At 41.6% G+C, this 16,398-nt stretch overlaps 1 protein-coding gene across 3 annotated transcripts in view; it reads right to left on the reverse strand.

Annotated features, from left to right (window-relative positions):
- LOC137431688 (sodium-dependent neutral amino acid transporter B(0)AT2) overlaps window positions 1-16,398 on the reverse strand; it is a 148,924-nt gene that overhangs the window by 117,935 nt on the left and 14,591 nt on the right. Inside the window, exon 1 of one of the 3 annotated variants that reach the window (XM_068123307.2) lies at window positions 4,081-4,151. The exons of the other annotated variants lie outside the window; for them this stretch is intronic. The gene's annotated coding sequence lies outside the window, so the exon portion shown is untranslated. Of the gene's footprint in view, window positions 1-4,080; window positions 4,152-16,398 lie in introns of those variants that run through there. 3 annotated transcript variants of the gene reach the window in all.

Below are 16,398 nucleotides of genomic sequence, written 5' to 3' on the forward strand. Positions count from 1 at the left end.
TCATATATTACGTCATATACCTGGTTGGGGCAAATTATCACACTCGTTGATTGGGAGGAACTGAAATTATGACAACAGGGTGATGATATATGATGGGAAGGGGGGGAGGTGCATGCCCCCCAGATGATATATAATTAAAACTTTGACTAAGGGCTCTTCAAACGTTGAAGCATTTCTTATGACTGCCTCCAACCACCCTAAGCCTGGTGTTGGCTTAATGGTTAGGGTGGAGGGCTTGGGATCCTATGGCCCTGATTTTGAATCCTGGCCAGCTGTTGAATTAACACCAGGTGGGGTTGACTCAGCCTGTCATCCTTCTGAGCTCGGCAAAATGAATACCAACTCACTGGGTCCTTTCTCAAGGAGGTTGGTGGCAGTATTTGCGTTCCGGCCACCGTAAAACACCTCATTCCATACCACACACAGTGGTGTGTGTAGGGATGGTGCTGAGGTCACTTTGATAGTGTTGACTAACTGACCAACATATAGAATATACCATGCATGTCTCAATGCAATATCTTCACTTCCGTGGTGATAGACAGCTTAGAGATTTAGAGTACTTTAAAATAATTTAATACTTACATTATTTGCTAACTGGTATCCTCACTCATGACATACCGAGTTGTTAGGGTTATGGTTAGGGTTAGGGTTAGGGTTAGACTACACAGAATTCGGTTCCCATGGATATACACCTCAACACGCAACCCCTCTGGTAGGGAAAAATCCTTGGAGTGGGGGCGTGGAGGAAGTGAAATCACTACAACCTCAATCGTGTGACCGTTACTGTCCCCGTCAAGTTAGTTTGAGATTGGATAAGTAATAATCAAATGTATCGCATTCAAAAATCATCTGACAGACAGAGCAAATTGCATATTTTGGTGTGATTTCAATTTTTTTTTTAATCCTCCCAAAAGAGACGCCCTTCAACACACCCAAAGCTCCATCTTCCAGATCAGAATTTGGATGTCCTCCCATGAACAATTGCTCCCAGAGATGGCCCAGCCAAGTTTGGGTGGAAGAAGGGATGGGCACTGCAGTGGATAATGAAGCCCACTCTATCAAAAGTGACAATGGCATTCATCCAATGCGCCTATAAGACAGGGCATGACACGGCAAAGGGTCTCCGCAAGAAGGAAGAAGTGGGGTGCTCGGACCTCTGCTGATGCCATCAATGAGGCTTACACGTGAATTTGTGATTGAATTGGCAATACCGATTTTCCTTTTGTTGTAGGAGAATATGTTACAATATTGCAATTCATCAAAAAATTAAAGGCAAAACAAAAAGTGCCATTTAAGGGCATAAGGGGCAAAAATAAATAAATTTTCGAGCCAATTTTTTCCAAGTATCCTGAACAATGCATTTCCAAAGAAAAATCGCTTTTGCTACAACCTGTGAATGTCCCATCGTCCTGATCCTCGAATGTATTACAGGCAGATATATTGTCTGAAAGGTGGACTCTTTGCTGGATATTGCAATGTTGTCCATCTCATGGGGAATTGAACGGAAAGAAGTGTTGCACCTGACTAAATTGCTCAGTTCTAAATTCTCTGATCAGATAATACAGGTTGATAATCCAAAAACATTTACCACCTTAACAGGTCCACACTTGCCAGAGAGACTACAAGATGATCAAATCAGATCATGAACCATGATCTACAGTCTACAAAGAGCATTAGAGCTGTCGAAACAGTTTCTTTGGCTTGGGTTACAATCCTGGCTCGGTCGCCACTCCGACACAGGAATTTGAATTTGTTCATGGTGCCGCCGATAGCTCGCCTACTCTTCCCAAAGGACACCATGGGATCTTTAACGGTACACCAACTAATGCCAGGAGATGGGATGCACATTTAATGTCAATCCGAGGGATGGCACATACATCGATGAATCACGGGATGATAGTTAACAGCTGGGTCAGGATTTGAACCCAAACTCGACAGCTTCGAGGCGAGTGCGAGTACCTCAAGGCCATCCTGTCAATCTTTCTACAAGAGAAATCAAAAGGAGCAGTCAAATCAAGAGGAAGGAGAGTGGTGGGGGGGGAGGGGGTCATAATGATGGGGGTAAAGATGGCAGGAGAGCTCAGTTCCAAGCTGGCTGCATTCACTTCCCGAAGGAATTCGATCCGAATTAAACTGACATTCTGGTGTGGTGCAAGCACGCAGTATCATTTTTCACACGGGGAGCATTGAAGGCACTCCAATCTTGTAAATGCAAAACTTCCCCTGGTATATTTTCCTGTGGTGTTTATACAGGGTGATACCTCCTTTTACCCACTTACAAGCAGATACAATTATCTTCTCTGTCTCTGTTTACCAGATGTTCATGAGGTTGGGTTGTGCTGTGAATGAAAACATCATTACAATATGGATTATTATATCACAATGGAATGTAGTTCGTGAATACTAATACATTTCAATTGTTGGGGGGGGGGGGGGGGGATATATATATATACGCACAGTGCATTCAGAAAGTATTCAGACGCCTTCACTTTTTTCACATTTTGTTAGCCTTATGCTGAAATCGTTTAATTCATTTTTTCCCTCATCTATCTACACTCAATACCCCATAATGACAGAGAAAACAGGAGTTTAGAAAGTTTTGCAAATTTCTTAAAAAGAAAAAAATGAAATATCACATTTAAATAAGTATTCAGACCCTTTGCGATGACACTTGAAATTTAGCTCAGGTGCCTCCCATTTCTCTTGATCATCTTTGAGATGTTTTTACACCTTGATTGGAGTCCACCTGTGGTAAATTCAATTGATTGGACATGACTTGGAAAGGCACACACCTGTCTATATAAGGTCTCACAGCTGACAATGCACATCAGAGCAAAAACCAAACCATGAGGTCAAAGGAACTGCCTGCAGAGCTCAGAGACAGGATTGTGTCGAGGCACAGATCTGGGGAAGCCTACAAAAAAAATTCTGCTGCATTGAAGGTTCCCTGGAGCACAGTGGCCTCCATAATTCTTAAATGGAAGAAGTTTGGAACAACCAGGACTCTTCCTAGAGCTGGCCGCCCGGCCAAACTGAGCAATTGGGGGAGAAGGGCCTTGGTCAAGGAGGTAACCAAGAGACCACTCTGACAGAACTACAGAGTTCCTTGGCTGAGATGGGAGAACCTGCCGGAAGGACAACGGTCTCTGCAGCGCTTTACAAATTTAAGTTTTATGGGAGGGTGGCCAGAAGGAAGCCACTCCTGAGAAAAAGGCACATGACAGCACGCCTGCAGTTTGTAAAAAGGCATGTGAAAGCGTCTCATAGAATGATGCAAAAGATTCAGTGGTCTGATAAGACAAAAATTTAACTCTTTGGCCTGAATGCAAAGCACTATATCTGGCAGAATATTGAACACAGCTCATCACCCATCTAACACCATCTCTACCATGAGGCATGGTGGTGGCAGCATCATGATATGGTGATGCTTTTCAGTGGCAGGGACTGAGACTTGAGGATAGAGGGAACAATGAATGGAGCCAAATACAGGCAAATCCTTGTGAAGAACCTGCTTCAGAGGGCAAAAGACCTTAGACAGTAGCGAAGATTTATGTTCCAACAGAACAACCCCAATCATACAGCCAAAGCAACACTGGAATGGCTTTAGAACAAGAACGTGAAAGTCTCCCAAAATCGAGATCTGCAAAGCTGATACAGACATACCCAAGAAGACTTGAAGCTGTAATCGCTGCCAAAGGCACTTTTACAAATTAATTGGCTCAAGGGGATGAATACTTATGTAAATTAGATATTTCTGTATTGCATTTTTTTTTATTTTGTAAAAATTTCTAAATACCACATAATGTTAATGTGTATTTTTTAAATGTGTAGATCAGTGTCAAAACATCTCAATGCAATCCATTTAAATTCAAGCTGTAACCAAACAACATGTGAAAGAGTCAAGGGTTGTGAATACTTTCTGAAGTCACAGTATAGTAAATGGGAGAGCCCATGAGGTGGCGGTGGGCAGCAGATTTTAAATGCTGCAGAGAAGTGCTCGAGACAATTGACTCAGGAAGACAGTTACATTGGCAAGAAAAGAGAGTTGTGAAAGAATGGAAGTGAATGTTAAGTGTATACCTTTTGGAGAACCAGGGGTAGATTTCTTGCAGAACATGCGTGACTTGGAGAGGCAGACGGTGGGCAGAAAGCTGAGTGCAGGAAGAGCAAGACCATAAGAGCTGGTAAAAATTGGTTGCCAGAATGAACTGAATTGATGTAATGGATATTGACACTTGGTTGTTCTTACAATGTTCTAGCAAGCCAGGTCTTTAAGACTGGTTTTGTGGCAGCATGCGACACACGGAGCATTGCCATTAGGTGGATGTGTGCTTATGAGTCACTACCCATCATCATATTCTGCCATCATAATACAAAATTGGACACTGGGAATCACCGTGAATGATTCCTAAACGGCAAACACTCCTGTATCGTCAAATAAAACAATCGGAGCAAGCTCTTATGAATACAACAATTAGATGATCATAATTAATCATGATTGGAGCAAACAAAATATAAAACTATGCCATTATGACCTTACACACTGTGCCCAAAGAACAGCAATGAAATCATAACAGGTTTAGGTTCATCACATGTGATCATCAACCATTCTGGCTTTCACCTAAAGGAACAAACCTGAATTTGTATAAATTACTGTATTGTTGTAGTCACATGGTTTGATCCAGTTACTTGATTCGAATCCCGTGAGTCACCTCAATGTGACCGAAACAGTCAACCGATTCGAAGAACATGTGTCCACGAATCATGATACCGTACTCATTGGGGTCTCTGAGCCGGCTGAGTGCTACACTAATTAACACCACATGACTCGTCCTAATAAGGCTGAGTGAGCCAGAGACTTGTGACGGTTAATAGCCACAGCCAATCAACTCTCAACAGGCTCTCCCAATCACCAATCGAGGGACCACCGCAACACAAATTCACCCTCAGACCAGGTATATTTAATGGTAATAATAAATAATAATAATGGTCACAGGGAAGTGTCTGTACATAAAAGCAATCAACAATCAATGCATAAACCCTTTCAATCACTGGTGTATACACCTCAATAAACCAACGACGAACAGGAATCCTTAAATACCAAACATAGAGCCCGACAAGCACACCACGGTACAGAGACATAGGGAATCACAAGTTTGAAATACCATGCGGTGTCCAGCGGGACACCACAGGATGGACAAGATTAGGTCCCAGCCACTTGAGCAGGGAATATGTTGCTGGGTTTGGAACTGGTATGGCTCTGGCGCAGGTGGGCGTGGCTCTGTGCTGTGGCATGAGTTAAGGCTACACCAGTTATTGACAAACTAAGTTGAGCTTCTCTTGGCTTCAGTCCTCACTCCGCCCTTTTATCCCCTCAGGCCCATGTGTCACTTATGACACACAATGCCCCTTACCCCTCACTCACCATTGGCCCATGACTTAGTTAGTGAGTGGGGAAAGCCCTCCATGAACCTCAACCTAACAACTGTTGCCAATGCATCAGTCATCATTAATAGTCCAGGATTTTAAGGCCAAAAAGACATGATATTAGGACAAAACTGGTACAGAAGAAATTTTACCCTCGCCGGAGGAGAGGATATTGCATTTGAGTCCGTTTGCTACTTGCCGGAAAAAATTCCGGCAAGGATGTTGGTTGGTTGGTTGGTTGGTTTGTCTATCTGTCTCTTTGTTTGTGCACAGTACTACGTCTACATCGTTGCACATAGCATCGCCATACTTTACACACATATTTGCCTTGCCCTGGAATAGACTGTTCCCAATTTTTAACTCTCTAGGCCAGAGGTCAAGCTCAAGGTCACCCAAAACGTGAAATCAGGGGGGGGGGGGGGGGGGGAGTCGAGTTTTCATTTGAAATATATTTCAAACCACTATAACACTAAAAGTACAAGAGATATGCAAACACTTACTGTTACCGACATATAGGAAGTCACATACGACATTTCATTTGGTGCCATGACCTTTGACCTTGAGTGACCTTGAAAGGTCAAACACGTTTTTTTTACTAATAACTATCAAAGTACATTCCCGCAAGTCCTCGGTCTCTGACCGATTTCTAGTTTGTTTGTCTGTTCGTTTGTTTGTCCGCACAGAATAAATATGATTTTCTCTTCAACCGTTGGTCCGATTGACATGAAATTTTCACCATAGGTACAACTCCACCTGTAGAATTTTTTAATTATAATTATGACGTCATAGGTCAGGTGGTACGGGCGCCATCTCGGAAAAACCGAAAAACTTTGCACCTCTACATCTCCGAAAGCACTGCATAGAAAACATTGAGACATGGCTCTTTGTAAAGAACTCTCCATGGGGAATAAAGTATGTTAACTATATATTGTATTCATAGAATACTTACCCTGCAAAGTCAACTTGGTGTGAGCCAACTCCTCTGTTTTTGAACGTTTTTTTTTTTGTATACAAGATCGAGGCTCATGAAAGAGCTAACATTAATCACACAAAAAGTCAAACCGACACATAAAACAAAATAAGGGGAGCGGTAGACAAGATAGGGAGAGAGGGGAAAGGACACAAACACAACATTTGAGAGCAGGGACATCGAGATATCTGTAGGAGGGAGAGGTCTTTGACCCAATATGGCTGCCAGACCATGTGAGCGATGACATCATAAATTTATATTCTCTAATATATGTTGCATAGATCACGCTCAATAATTTTCAAACTGATCAGACTATGCGTTGTCCCTGTCGAATTATGACATCATACTTATGGCACCAATGACGTCATTGTTAACACCTATTCCCCATATGGAGTTCTTTACAATGAGCCATGTTTCAATTTTTTCCATAGAGCGGTTTTGGAGATATAGAGGTGCAACATTTTTCGTTTTTTTTCCAAGATGGCGCCTGTACCACATAACCTACGACGTCATGATTATCATTAAAATATTCCAAAGGAGGAGGTGCTCATATGATGAAAAAGTGTTGTATTTGTCGATTTATGACGTCATAATGAAGGCACCAATGACATCATGAACATGTCTTATTCCCCATGGGGAGTAGTTGACAGAGCCAGCTCACAACTTTTTCCATGGAGTGGTTTCAGAGATATAGAGGTGCGAAGTTTTTCCAAGATGGCACCTGCACCATGAGACCTATGACGTCATAATTATCACTAAAATATTCTACAGGAGGGGCCCTCCTATGGCGAAAATGTTGTCAATCGGACCAAGAATTGCAGAGGAAAAAAATTCATGCTGACTGAATCAAGCATCAAGCATTGTACTTGTCGAATTATGACATCATAATTAAGGTACTGATAACATAATCATTAAGATATCTTACTCCCGAAGGGGACTACTTGACAACGAGCATTGTTTAAATTTTTCCCATGGAGCGATTTCGGAGATATAGAGGTGCAAATTTTTTCGGTTTTTCTAAGATGGCACCTGTACCACATCACCTATGACGTCATAATTATCATTCAAAATATTATACAGGAGGAGCCGCTCATATTCTGAAAATTGTGTCCATCGGACTAACAGGTGCAGAGGATTTTTTTTTTTCATACAGATCAGATCAAAGCGTTGTACTTGTCGAATTATGACGTCATAAAGAAGGCACCGATTCCATCATCAGCATACCTTATTCCACATGGCAAGTTCTTGACAATGAGCCATGTTTCAATTTTTTTAATTGAGTGGTTTGGGAGATATAGAGGTGCAACGTTTTTCCAAGATGGCGTCCATACCACGTGACCTATGACGTCATACTTATGAATAAAAAAATTATACAGGCGGGGGCGCTTATATGGTAAAATTTTGTGCTATTCGGACTAACGGTTGCCGAGAAAATGAATTTTAAAAATGCAAACACGTACGCACGCACGTACGCCACACGTACACACCCGAATGCTTACCCTGCTTTTCGCTTCGCGAGCGCAAGGTAATGATGATCTCATAGGTGCCTCTATTATGACGTCAAAATTCGACAAGTACAAAACGTCATCCGATCAAGATGAAACTTCTTGAGCATCATCTAGGGATAAATTGGTGAAGGAAATAAAAATAACGATGACGACCAGTCATTGGTCACGTGGTTCGGCCACCATATTTGTTTTAACACAAAAGCCTTAAAAACCACTGAGAACACATCCTGGCGAGGGTCTGCAATCTCTGATTGCTCCAGAGGAGAGGGTATTGCATTTCAGTCCGTTTGTTTGTCTGTTTGTTTGTTTGTTTGTTTGTTTTTGTTTGTTGGCCAAAAAATTTTTTTTGCAAGTATGTTGCTCACTCCGGTTTGTGTGTTTGTGTGTTTGTGTGTGTGTTTGTTTGTTACTTGGCAAAAAAACAAATTTTTTTGCAAGTATGTTGATCACTCCGGTTTGTATGTGTGTTTGTTTGTGTGTGTTTCTGTCCGCTCACTTATACTTGCCTGCAGGTCACAATTTTAAACCGATCCTCACAAAACTTTACCAAACGGTAGAGTTCGTGGTCCGACAAAATCCTATATATTTTTGGAGTCAAAAGGTCAAAAGGTCAACATAGGCCAAAGGTCAACCACTTTTTTCAAATTTCTAAAATCCTCAATTTTCATCCGATTGACATGAAATTTGAATAGGATATACATATCGGCAAACTGAATTCAACCACCAACTATTTTTGAGATCAGCGTTGGCCAAAAGGTCAACATAGGCCAAAGGTCAACAACCATTTCTAATTTCTAAAATCCTCAATGTTCATCCGATTGACTTGAAATTTGAATAGGATATACATGTCGGCGAATTGAATTCAACCACCAACTATTTTTGAGATCAGCATAGGCCAAAAGGTCAACATAGGCCAAAGGTCAACAACCATTTCAAATTTATAAAATCCTCAATGATTATCCGATTGACTTGAAATTTGAATAGGATTTACATATCCGCTTACTGAATTCAACCACCAACTATTTTTGAGATCAGCGTGGGCCAAAGGTCAACCACTTTTTTCAAATTTCTAAAAGCCTCAATTTTCATCCGATTGACTTGAAATTTGAATAGGATTTTTCATATCAGCCAACTGAATTCAACCACCGACTATTTTTGAGATCAGCATTGGCCAAAAGGTCAATATAGGCCGAAGGTAAAACTCTTTTTACTAATTTCTAAAATCCTCAATTTTCATCCGATTGACTTGAAATTTGAATAGGATATACATATCGGCAAACTGAATTCAACCACCAACTATTTTTGAGATCAGCATCGGCCAAAAGGTCAACATAGGCCAAAGGTCAACATAGGCCAAAGGTCAACATAGGCCAAAGGTCAACATAGGCCAGAGGTCAACAACAATTTCAAATTTCTAAAATCCTCAATTTTCATCTGATTCACTTGAAATTTGAATGAGATTTACATATCAGCAAACTGAATTCAACCACCAACTATCTTTGAGAACACCATCGGGCAAAGATCAACAACAATTTCGAATTTCTAAAATCCTCAATTTTCATCCGATTCACTTGAAATTTGAATAGGATATACATATCGGCAAACTGAATTCAACCACCAACTATTTTTGAGATCAGCTTTGGCCAAAAGGTCAACATAGGCCAAAGGTCAACCACTTTTTTCAAATTTCTAAAATCCTCAATTTTCATCCGATTGACTTGAAATTTGAAAAGGATTTTCATATCACCTTACTGAAAGCAACCACCAACAATTTTTGAGGTCAACATAGGCCAACAGTTCAACATAAGTCGAATTTCTAAAATTGTCAATTTTCATCCGATTGACTTAAACTTTGAAGACGGTTTGCATATCAGGTCACTGAATTCAACCACTAATTATATTATTTTTGAGGTCAAAAGGATGCTCCACTGAGTGCCATGCTACTTTGTTCTGTTTTGCCAAGTGTCACTATGAGCGATTTTTACTCCCGCCAGGGAGTAATGCATTCGATCGTGTGTGTGTGTGTGTGTGTGTGTGTGTGTGTGTGTGTGTGTGTGTTTGTGCGTTTGTGAACAAGATATATGGAAAAGTTCTGAACGGATTTGGATGAAAGTTGGTGGGATGATTTCCCTTGGGATAAGGAAGAAATGATTAGTTTTTGGTGAAGCTCAGGATATTATTCCGGATCCAGGAATTTTTTTGAAGGATTGTTTACCATTGGAAGATATGGCTCATTTTTTTTTAAACATTATCTTCTATATTTTCTATATTTAACATTGTGATATGAAAATAGTTTTCATTTTTGTTGTAAATGTAGTTTAAACTCGTGGTTATTCGTTAGAGCTATTTTGTTAGCAGCGTCGTCTTCAAGGTTCTTCTTCTTCTTTTTTTTTCTAATAAAGACATATTCTGTCATTTTAAAACCACCAAAGTGTGTATTCGGTTTCCCCGTTTCATAAAATGTATCGTTTAATATGTATAATGCTGTAAAACTGTTTTTTTTGTTGTTTTTTTAACCTCAGAAGAAGAGATATCAACATTTACCTCAGCGAATGCCTCAACTCTGAAAAAGCTGAATGCCTCAACTCTGTGTTTGCCTCGAAATCTTGTGTCCCAAACCCATCCCTCTCTGTACCCACCGTACCCAGTCGTACCCAGCTGCTCCTGGACTCTGTGTCCTTTCCTCCTGACAAGGTGGAAAAGTTTCTGTCAACCCTCAACTCTGATTCTGCAACTGGTCCCGACAGCATCAGCCCACGGGTCCTAAAATCATGTTCTTCCGCTCTTTCACTCCCTCTTTCTGTTCTCTTCACCCTCTCTTTTGTTCAAGGTCATCTGCCATCTGCTTGGAAATCAGCCAACATCACCGCTTTGCACAAAAAAGGTGCAAAAACAGATCCCAGCAACTACAGACTAATCAGCCTTCCCCCAATTATCAGCAAAGTCATGGAATCCATCATTGCTTCAGATATGAAATCTTTCCTCTTCTCCAATGGCTTGATCTCTGATCATCAATTTGGTTTCAGACCTGGTCACTCTACTCTGGACATGCTGCTTCTGCTTTCTCAACAATGGATGGAGGTCCTCAAAGCCAAACAGGAAATTAGAGCAGTCTCCCTTGACATTTCACGTGCCTTCGATACGGTCTGGCACCCTGCTCTGCTCACCAAACTCTCCTCCTTTGGTATCCATGGAAATCTCCACGCATGGCTGGCGGACTTCCTCTCTGGTCGTAGTCAACGTGTGGCCCTGAATGGGTTTCTCTCATCTCCTCTTCCTGTTCAGGCTGGAGTTGCCCAAGGTAGTGTTCTGGGCCCTGTGCTTTTTCTGGTCTTCATCAATGATCTCTCTGACTCTCTTGAAAATCCTCTCTATCTCTTTGCTGATGACTCTACTCTCTATCGCTCCATTCCTCATCCCTCAGATCGGCAGTCTGCAGCCTCCTCACTCTCTGCAGACCTGGACAAAATCACAGACTGGGCAAACAAATGGAACATGTCTTTCAATCCTGATAAATCTCACACTCTTACGATGTCTCTCCGAAAAGACCGACTGGAAAACCCTCCCATCCACTTTCTGAATAATCCTCTCCAAGAAGTTCTGTCACTCAAGCTTTTGGGTCTCACTATTTGCCATGATCTTTCCTGGGAAAACCACATTTCAAATCTGGCCTCCAAAGCCAGTCACCGACTGGGCATCCTCCGTCGTGTGAAGTCCTTCCTTGGCACACCTGAGCTCCTCACCACATACAAGGCTTTCATCCGCAGCTCTATGGAATACTGCTCTCCCCTCTGGGCTGGTGCTCCTGCCTCACACCTAGCCCGTCTTCATGCTGTTGAAACCAAAGCGTTCAGAATCAATGGAATCTCCCGCGATGAAGCTAACTCCGAGGGCCTTTCACTCTCTCACTACAGGCAGGTTGGTGGTCTTTCCGTCTTCTACCGACTCCTCTCCGGCCTTGCCCCCCCAGCCCTCTCTGTGCTCTGTCCCCCAAATATTCCTACAGGTCGCACAAGATCTGCCTGCAACCCTCTTCTGGTGAAACTGCCAAAATCAAGACTCTCTATTCACCTTCACTCCTTCATTCCTCTTTTCTCCCGCCTCTGGAACAAACTCCCTCACTCTCTTCAATCCCACTCCACCCTCCAGGTCTTTAAAACAGCTGTTCACCACAATCTATCTTCCCCATCCAAACCTTGACCTTTTCTACCCCTGTTAAAACATCGCAAATCCACCTCTTTCAATCCCCAACTTCTTTCCAGAAATTCCTAGAAATGTTCATTTGCTTTATACCGTGTACCTCTCCCTCCTCCCCCAGCCCTCCCCCTTCCACAGACCTACCGACGTCCTGTTCTCTTCTGTTGTTGTGCTTGTGTGCTTCCCTCTCTCCCCCTCTTGTCTCCTGCTCCCTTCATCGAATGTTTTATGTGTCTGTGCATGTTTTCATGTTCAATGTGTTAGCTCTTACATGTGCCTCGATTCTGTAAACAAACAAAAAAAAAATTGCTTGGCCATACTTCTGTGCCACATACTCAGCATATAGTCAGGTTCACGATGTCAATAAATTATATTTCGTTCAATATCATGGTAGATTAGCAAACCTATACATTTTTGGAAAGGTTATAGCATAAGGAAACTAAAAATCAATGTTTACATTTGGAGAGATACCTGTATGGCGGCCATTTTGGATTTTCAAAATGGCCACTGTAAAATACATATTTTGTTCTATTTCTGCCTCTAATTACCCTAAAAACTTTTAAAAATATACTAAACCTATATTTTCAGGGACAAGGAATCCAATGAAAGTATAGAATTAGTGCTATGGGGAATGGTAAGACACGAATCAAAGGTTTTGAATTGCAAAATACTGTCTTTATATTCGCGATAAGTTGCATAATCAAATACATGTTATCATTTTGTACAGGCAGTTAATAACATCAAAATGTGTCACAATAATTCATATCACCAAACATACACAGGCAGTCAGCAAAATCATATATACACATGCAGTCAGTATAACTTCACATCTACACAGGCAGTCAATGGCATCAAACATACACGATTACAGAATATGCCATTTAGAGTTCGTCATCACTGTCCTGTGTGTCGTATCCGACAATATAGTCCGCATCGTTTTCACAGTCCGTTCCACACAAGCAAAGGTCGGTCAAATTGATTGGCAAATCGAATTGGTCGAATCGATCGAATGGTCGATCGAAGCAATTGGTCGAATGGTCGAATTGTCGAATTGGTCGAATGGAATTGGTCGATTGGTCGAATTGGTCGAATCGAATTGGTCGGAATTGGCAAATGTAAACATTGATTTTCAGATTTTCCATGTAATAACGTTTCCAAAAATGTATAGGTTTGCTAATCTACCATGATTTTGAACGAAAAAACATAGTGAACCTGACTAATAGGTTAGGCACACTTCCCAATAGGTTGGTGATCTAGGAGGCCACTGTGCCTGGTGGAGCACGGCCCCTCCATAGATTACATATCGTATGGTACTTCATTGGTCAGTGTTTCTTGGACAGCTTCATTTAATTTCGACCAAATGGCATCTGCAAAGACCTGATTGCTGGGCTTCCCTCATCATTAGAGATTCATCAAACAGAGCAGATGGCTAGCTACATAGCTCAAACTTAAACACATCTGCAGCATTATCAGATGCCTTGGCTGCAACCACCAACTGCTGGAAGACCAAAATCACGTTTCCATCTGCAATAGTTATGGAAACATCACAACGATTTATAATTTGATGGCAAAAATGTCTTCAATGTGACTTACATGACACAAGACATAATTTATACTTCCGTTTGATTCTGATCACCAAAAATTTTGATAATGGACACTAAAATGAGGTTTTTATCCACACCAATGGCTAAAATCTAGCCAAATTATGAATTCAACAATGGCCAATATGGCCTCAAATGAGAGGAAAAAGGAAAAACATTTTTACAACCTTCCCAAATTTTCCCGGAACGGGACGTTATATACAGTGCATTCAGAAAGTATTCAGACCCATTCACTTTTTTCACATTTTGTTATGTTGCAGCCTTATGCTGAAATCGTTTAAATTCATTTTTCCCCTCATCAATCTACACTCAATACCCCATAATGACAAAAAGAAAATAGGATTTTAGAAAGTTTTGCAAATTTATTAAAAAGAAAAAACTGAAATATCACATTGACATAAGTATTCAGACCCTTTGCTATGACACTTGAAATTTAGCTCAGGTGCCTCCCATTTCTCTTGATAATCTTTGAGATGATTCTACACCTTGATTAGAGTCTACTTGTGGTAAATTCAATTGATTGGACATGATTTGGAAAGGCACACACCTGTCTATACAAGGTCTCACAACTGACAATGCATATCAGAGCAAAATCCAAGCCATGAGGTCGAAGGAACTGCCTGCAGAGCTCAGAGACAGGATTGTGTCGAGGCACAGATTTGGGTAAGCCTACAAAAAAATTTCTGCTGCATTGAAGGTTCCCAAGAGCATGGTGGCCTCCATAATTCTTAAATGGAAGAAGTTTGGAACAACCGGGACTCTTCCTAGAGCTGGCCGCCCGGCCAAACTGAGCAATCGGGGCAGAACGGCCTTGGTAAGAGAGGTGACCAAGAACCTGATGGTCACTCTGGCTGAGCTCCAGAGATCCTGTGTGGAGATGGGAGAAACTTCCAGAAGGACAACCATCACTGCAACACTCCACCGATCTGGGCTTTATGGCAGAGTGGCCAGACGAAGGCCTCTACTCAGTGAAAGACACATGAAAACCCGCTTGGAGTTTGCAAAAAAGCACCTAAAGGACTCTCAGACTGAGAAACAAGATTCTGTGGTCTAATGAAACCAAGATTGAACTGTTTGGCCTCAATTCTAAGCATCATGTCTGGAGGAATCCAGGCACCGCTCATCACCTACCCAATACCATCCCACGGTGAAGCATGGTGGTGGCAGCATCATGCTGTGGGGGTGTTTTCAGCAGCAGGGACTGGGGGACTGGTCAGGCTTGAGGGAACAATGAACGGAGCAAAGTACAGAGATATCCGAAATAAAAACCTGAAACAGAGCGCTCAGGACCTCAGACTGGGCCGAACGTTCACCTTCCAACAGGACAATGACCCTAAGCACACAGTCAAGACAACGCAGGAGTGGCTTAGGGACAACTCTGTGAAGGTCCTTGAGTGGCCCAGCCAGAGCCCTGACTTGAACCCAATCGAACATCTCTGGAGAGACCTGAAAATGGCTGTCCACCGACGGTCCCCATCCAACCTGACAGAGCTTGAGAGGGTCTGCAGAGAAGAATGGCAGAAAATCCCCAAATCCAGGTGTGCAAAGCTTGTAGCGTCATACCCAAGGAGACTCGAGGCTGTAATCGCTGCCAAAGGTGCTTCAACTAAGTACTGAGTTAAGGGTCTGAATACTTATGTCAATGTGATATTTCAGTTTTTTCTTTTTAATAAATTTGCAAAACTTTCTAAAATCCTGTTTTTTCTTTGTCATTATGGGGTATTGAGTGTGGATTGATGAGGGAAAATGAATTTAAACGATTTCAGCATAATGCTGCAACATAACAAAATGTGAAAAAAGTGAAGGGGTCTGAATAATTTCTGAATGCACTGAATGACAGGTTTGACAGGTTTGATTATATTTTCGGCCTGAACGGCATAAGAATCAAAATGGCGGAGTGTGGAGGCAGCCATTGTACATCGTAATGACATCAGGCGTAATCACATCAACCTGTCATGTGACCAGATCCTCAGCACTGATTGGTATACGTTTGAGGGGACATACATACATACATATATTCATACTGACAGACGGACAAACTGTTCTAGACGGCTTTGCCCTATGGGCTATGCCGTAAAAATCCTGGGTACGTCATATTGATGGCATCCAGTTTATCTGGTCAAAATCGTCCCGTAGCTATGGTGATAGCGTAGCCAAAATGAATTAAATTTAATTCATCCAACCATAAAGTTTACATTCGACAGCTCACAGTCAAAAGTTCACTTTCTAGACATCACTCACACTTCAAAACAACAAACTTGAAGCAGAACTATACACCAAACCAACAGACACACTCTGCAACAGACACACTCTGACCTTCTCCAATATTCATCTCACCTTAAATATGCAATTGCAAGCATACCATACATACTGTCAAACAATAAGAGTCAACGCATCTGCTCAACAAAAAAGGCAGAATAAACTTCTCTCTCCCAATTAGAATCACACTTCATTGCAAGACACCATGACCCGCACTCTGTGAAAGAAGCGATAAACCGAGCAAAACACATACCAAGACCAGACCTTCCCACTCACAAACCCAAAACTAACTGTGTCCCACTGGTAACCACCTACTGCCATACTTCATCCCAATTGCTAAGTATTTTGAATGATGCTTCTTCCTCCATCCATCCATCCATCCATCCATCCATCCATCCATATATATATATATATATATATATATATATATATATAT

Source organism: Myxine glutinosa, chromosome 7 (genome assembly GCF_964187855.1).
Source record: "Myxine glutinosa chromosome 7, kmMyxGlut1.1, whole genome shotgun sequence".
Taxonomy (NCBI): domain Eukaryota; kingdom Metazoa; phylum Chordata; class Myxini; order Myxiniformes; family Myxinidae; genus Myxine; species Myxine glutinosa.